The sequence below is a fragment of the Eptesicus fuscus genome, chromosome 10 (assembly GCF_027574615.1).
Source record: "Eptesicus fuscus isolate TK198812 chromosome 10, DD_ASM_mEF_20220401, whole genome shotgun sequence".
Classification (NCBI taxonomy): Eukaryota; Metazoa; Chordata; class Mammalia; order Chiroptera; family Vespertilionidae; genus Eptesicus; species Eptesicus fuscus.
In genome coordinates, this window is record NC_072482.1 from 21,429,726 (window position 1) to 21,435,725 (window position 6,000).

The following is a 6,000-nucleotide window of genomic DNA, read 5'->3' on the forward strand; positions in this document are numbered from 1 at the left end:
TCTTACTCTTGGATCCACCAGCAACTGGCTGCATGAGCGTTAGCAATACTGGGATCTGCCTTTTCTCACTAGTGATGCTTCATTAGAAGGTGGGAAGCATCCTAATTACTAATTACTAAGCATCCTAATTTAGTAATATTAAAATGTGGAAAATGCTTGTAGTGATTTGAAGATGCCACTGATTATAAGCTGCATCTCTACCCAGATATGCTAAAATGTGAAAAACTGTCTGAAAATGAATGAAATGTGGTGGAAACATGTACTTGCAAAAGGGAAACAACAAAAAAGTTAGCCAAGAGAGGCTGCAAAGAGGAGGAATTGAGACTCAAGAAGAAGAAATGATTTGTATGGACATGTATCTGGACTGTTGGGATATTTCCACCTGATTACAAAGCTTCCTCTCCTCCCTTTATGATACCATGTTTCTTCTGCCACCCAATCTTAAGAGTGCCCTTCTTGTTGGCCCTGAATTCCAATTGGTTTCCAAGTCACATAGATCTTATCCAAGCAACAAGCTAGTTCAGTTAGCTCTCTCCAGTCTGTGTTCATGGCCAGGGCTCAAAGTGGACTTTATCAGACCCTCCCAGCAAGCTAGGAGATACAACCACCTGGCTGGAATGCTTTGTGACCTTGAGCAGGTGTCTACGCTTCTCTGAGCCTCCATTTCCTCACCTGTAAAGTGGAAATGCTCATAGTAACAATCATTAGTAATTGAGAAAAATCCATGTAAAAGTGCTCAGTGCTGAGTTTGACACATAATAGCAGCTCAGTAAAAGTTAACCATTATTATTATCATCAACAACTTGCCTTTCTAATTTTTTCTTCCATTTCTGCCCTATCAGTTTCTGCCAACTGGACTACTTGCCTTTTGCTCAATAATTCTACACTTGTTTACTCTCCAAACTCCCTCTCTCAAAAAATGCCTATCCTCTATCTCTAGAATTAAGATTCCTCCTATGAAATGTAAGCCTAAATTCAAATGTTGGTTCAATTCTATTTAGTTTAATCCAATCGTTTCTTTACTACTGACATTCTTTGAGGCCTTTACTGCCACCGCTGTGGCTCACTTCCCCCATGTCGACACAGGCCCTTCCTTAAGATGTAATAGCAGCCAGGTAGATATATATTATTGATTTCAAAGAGGAAGGGAGAGAGATAAAGAGAGAGAAACATCAATGATGAGAGAGAATCACTGATTGGCTGCCTCCTGCACACTCCCCACTGGGGAGATCAAGCCTGCAACCAGGCATGAGCCCTTGGCCGGAATCGAACTTGGGACCCTTTAGTCCGCAGGCCAACGCGCTATCCACTGAGCCAAATGCCTACAGCGAGGTGATATTTAAATCCACTTCCTCAGTTCTAGGATGGATCCCAGGTTATCATATTTATCTTGTTCTAGTTATTAATTTCTTCAGGTAAACATGGCCTAAGTCAATCACCTGTAGGCCAAGGACCTTCTTTGAAAGTGGAAGGTAGTTCCCACATGAGAATATGGTAACAGGAGGGCCTAAACTGTTGTTGACAGTCACCTTGCAAAATCAGACTATGAATATAACAACACTGGAGAACACTTCAGAGAAATAAGAAAAAGTTCTGCCATTAGGACTTTCCGGGTCAGGTGCTCATTTAAGCCCATCTGAGTTGAGTTTTCTGTCTCCTGCACAAAAACCACCCTAACCAATTCAAGAGTATGAGGCACTGATGTGTCTAATATGGATAGCTCTGTCATAACGCTTTATCAGGTATAGTTAGACAAGTCCTCCAGAAATCTGCTTCTGACCTCCTTTCAGCCCAAGGTGCAGATTAGGTATGAGTATAACAGGCTTAAAGTGTAAACTAATTCAGAAAGCCCTTTGAAGTCAACTTGTATACAACCTCTCCCGCAATCTCTCTCTCACACACACACATATACACCATATTCAGTAACTGACAAGTTAATGAGTAAAAAGAATGAATAAAATATGGGCTAAAAGGAAGGGAATAGATTTTAGGCAGATTTGAATGATGACAAATTGTTAATCTTGGATGGCTTCAAGATGGTCCTTTAAACATGGGGTTAGATTTGTAAGTTACAGAGTAACAGAGTTATATAAATGGCACATAGCCCACTGAACAAATCCTAGGAGTGCAAGGATAGACAAAGGAGCAGGTAGGTATAATACAGAGAGAGAGAGAGAGAGAGAGAGAGAGAGAGAGAGAGAGAGAGAGAGAGAGAGAGAATTGTGAATTTGGAAAAATCACTTGGCACTTCTAGGCCTTAGTTCTCATTCTTTAAAAGGAGGTAGGGATAACACTTTTAACAGGATGGCATAAGAATTATGTATGGAAATCAACTATTTAAAGGAAGGTACTCACATCAAAATTATCTGAAACTGAATGCATGTAAAGACTTAGTTATGGGTAACGGAAAGATTACCTCATCAGGAACAGAAGAGTTGGTAGGCAACGAAGAGGAACTCAAATTCAAAATAATTACAAAATTTCTCAGGGGGGAGGAAGAATGTGGCGGAGTAAGAAAGAAGTAAAGTCATTCCTCGAATTCTTTACTATCTACTTAGGCATCAGAGTTACCCTAAAGGAAGGTTACCAGGTTTACCTTGACTTGTATAATTCAAGTGGGAAATAAGACACCCAAGGACTGATATGCTCATCTATAGCAGCAAGAGGGCAACCAATAATTATGCTGAGAGCAAACCAGGTGGTGATGAAAAAAAAAAAAAAATTCCTGAAAGGTCCTTGAAAATGTCAAACATCCAAAAATCAAGGTCTCTAATAAAAAACAAAAACTCTATTCATCCCAGGGAATGAGATAACTTACCTCATTTCCAAAAGTGACTTCATAGCGATAATGAAATCAGTGTTCATGAAAACCTAGTTTTGAATATTTTCCCAGTTATTTGAGATTCTCGGCTGTCATTGTTGGCCACATCCCCTAAACCCCACTTCCCCTTCCCCAAGAAGAAAAAATAAGTGGAGAAGGAAACATTTGGCAGACCCATGGTAGGCTCTTTCACTTGCATCATCTCTTGAAATCAACAATTCTGTAACATGACACCCCATTTAGAGACAGAGAAGGAAACGGAATTGGGGATGAGGATAGTCTGAAGTTATGAGGTGTTTTTTCTTAAAAATCTGACAATCAAATTTCTCGGCAAAGTTCTCTATATTCTGTAAAATTAGTCATCTGTAACCACTTTCCCTTCTGCCTTCAGTTAGAAATGGAAAAGAAAAGGAAATGCAAGAGAAAACACTACAGAAAAATTCCTGGCAAGGACAAGTTATAACCTGGGGGTAGGAATCTCAAAGGGACACGAGTGATATTTCTCATTCATGTGTGGAGCTTTCCTGGAGAATCCGAGGCAGTGCCAAGCTGACCAAAAGAGTTATCCCCCACCCACCCCACCCCACCACAGATGGAAAGTAAAAGTGTTCCTCCCCGGGCGTGGAGTGCAGAACCGGCCGCGTGCGTATCTGTAGATTCTGCATGTGCGTATCTGTAGATTCTGCATCAAATGCTGTTGGCTGAGACGTTCCAGAAAAAACAAGGGCAAACCAACAGGTTATCTACCAAGCGATTAGGGGAACAGTTACAAAGCCTAACAAGCGACACCAGCTCTTCCGTACAACTCTGTAAAGCACTTCCTGCCACGGATCCCGCTATTAAAGAATTAAGGCTGCTGGCTCCGCACAATTCTCCCGCCGGCTCCCCAGCCCAGCTAATACGTCATGCACGGTATTCATCCATACGCACCCCCACCCCAAAGTTGGCCAAATGCATTCTTTAAATCTGCAATCAAGAAGCTGGAAGATAAGCTTAACAAACGACCGAGAGGAGGGGAAACCACCACCCTTAAAGTGCAATAGCACAGAACGGATGCAGGATACAATTTGAAAGAACAACTCTTGCTCCAGGCAGGACTCCCTCCACCCCCAAGGAGGGCGGGTGGACTCGGGGAGTCCGGGGAGCAAGAGGGGTGAGTCTTACTTACAATTCGCAAGAGACGTTACCCAAGGGCTTCCCCCGGCCCAGAGCCACTCCCGGGCCGCGCGCGCCACCCTCTCTGCCGCCCGCTCCCGCCTCTCCAGCGCCCCAACTCCTTAAAGGGCCGCCCGGTCCCTCTCGAGTCCCCGCCCCCTCGCTTTCGCACCGGCCTCATCCCTCCCCGAACGATCTGGTTTTAATAAACACCGAAGTGGTCCGGGACTAGCAGGCTTCCCTCCCTGGGGGGTGGGGGCAGAGGCAAGACGGGAGAGTCCCCGGCACCGGCACTGCCCGCTCAGCGCGGGGCGGAGGCGGGCACGCCCTGGGTCTCGGGGCCGATCAGACTAGCGATCCCCGATCCTTGAAGACTCTCCGAACTCACCCAGGTTTTGTCCTTCCCAAAGGAAGCTCTCTTATTTCAGAAGGCGCCTCCCCGGACCTCCCTCCCGCGAGTTCATCCCGACCGGGCGGGCGGATCTGAGCGCACCGACCCATCCATCCCGCCTCCGGGCTGGGCGCCGTGTGTGTTCCCGCGGCGCCTCTAAGTGCACAAAACTACACGCCTGCTGCTTGCACACGCGGAGCAGGTGAGCCAGAATCACGACGGAACCCCCCGAGGCGCCCGCACAGCTCTCGCCGCGCCCGCCGTCCGTCCTGGGGGGCCGGGCTGGGGCCCCCCCCGGCCGCGGGCCACCCGGGCGCCTAAGCCTCCGCGGCGGAGCGCGGGCCGCGCCGGCAGCTGTCCCTCCGCACCAGGTTCGGGACCTAACGGCGGTTCGCAGCCCTCTCGTCCCGGCCACGAGCTCGCGCGAGTGTCATGGCCGAGAGGCGGCCCCAGGCGAAGTTTCCAGGAGCTGCCGGCTTACCTCTTCGCTCCAGGCGCCACAAGCAGCTCGGAGAAGCGGCGAGGAGGCGGCGGGAGCGCCCGTGGCCAGCCCGAGCCGAGGACGACGTGGGAGGGAGGCACCGCTCGCCCAGAACCGCGGCGATGGGAAGAGGAAGGCGCCGGGTATCTACAATCAGAACGTGGGCTGACCGTGACGTCACAATGGCGCGGCCAGCCAATCGGAGCCCCGAGGCTGAATCTAGCGCTATGATGTCATGCGGCCCCGGAGCCAATCGCGAGACAATAGAACTTTCGTGATTGTAAATTCCAGACTCGCAAGCCGTGGGGAGCCCAGGCCCGGGTCGGTCCCCTTTGGTTCACGTGTCTCTAGGCAATGTTGTCCCTTTTCTTCCTAATAAGCCTGCGTGGGACGCAGAGCCTGCGCAATAGCGGCTGTGAGGTTCCCGATGCCCTGAACTCTGATTCACTCCGTGCCAGGCGTGGCGTGGTTGTGTGGTCGCGTTTGGACGACAGAAACCCCCTCTCGGAGCCGTCCCTTGTACGGTTCTGAAAGGGATCTAGTTCTCCTTGGTTGTAGCTAAAAAGGGTTAAATGCCTGCGGAGACCACCGCAGGTAAGGTCTGCAGTTGAACAAGATAAGGCAATAACAAAAACCACTCAGAACTGGTGTTTATAGCTTCACTCCCTCGTGGATAGATTTACCCTGATTTTTTCTCAGGGATTCTGATGCCATTTCTACGCCAGGAATTATTCCAAAGGTTTGTAAAAGGAAGAACCGTGATGGAGTAAGTGACATCTTTTCAGCTATAGAAATTTAAGCACTTAAGACAAAATGCTTTGTGCTCAGGGCACAAATAGCAGATCCTTGCTGGTTTTCACTGATATTTGGGAAAATTGAGGTTTTTTTTATTATCCTAGTATCCCACACTTTTGCCATATTAAGTCCCAGAAATAAAAGTCTTTCTCCTTGTGCCCTCTTGCTATATTTCTACTACTCCATGTCCTTGGATCCAACTTAGTTAAGCATTTAATGTAGACAATTTTTTTTTTTTTACATTTACAATGTAATGTTTATTGTGTGCCAGCTGTGGTTCAGACACTGGGCCTTTGCAGTAGGAAAGCAGGTGTACAGACTATATACAAATCAGATCATTTAAACATACACAAATGA

At 47.4% G+C, this 6,000-nt stretch overlaps 1 protein-coding gene across 6 annotated transcripts in view; it reads right to left on the reverse strand.

Annotated features, from left to right (window-relative positions):
• The window catches only part of ELOVL5 (ELOVL fatty acid elongase 5), a 101,140-nt gene extending 96,072 nt beyond the window's left edge, over window positions 1-5,068 (reverse strand). For 3 of the 6 annotated variants that reach the window (XR_008557206.1, XR_008557207.1, XM_054721916.1), the window contains exon 1: window positions 4,849-5,068. The gene's annotated coding sequence lies outside the window, so the exon portion shown is untranslated. Of the gene's footprint in view, window positions 1-3,989; window positions 4,063-4,364; window positions 4,440-4,848 lie in introns of those variants that run through there. The other 3 variants (XM_008140327.3, XM_054721915.1, XM_054721914.1) reach the window with 3 other exon arrangements.
• Window positions 5,069-6,000: the final 932 nt, after the last annotated feature.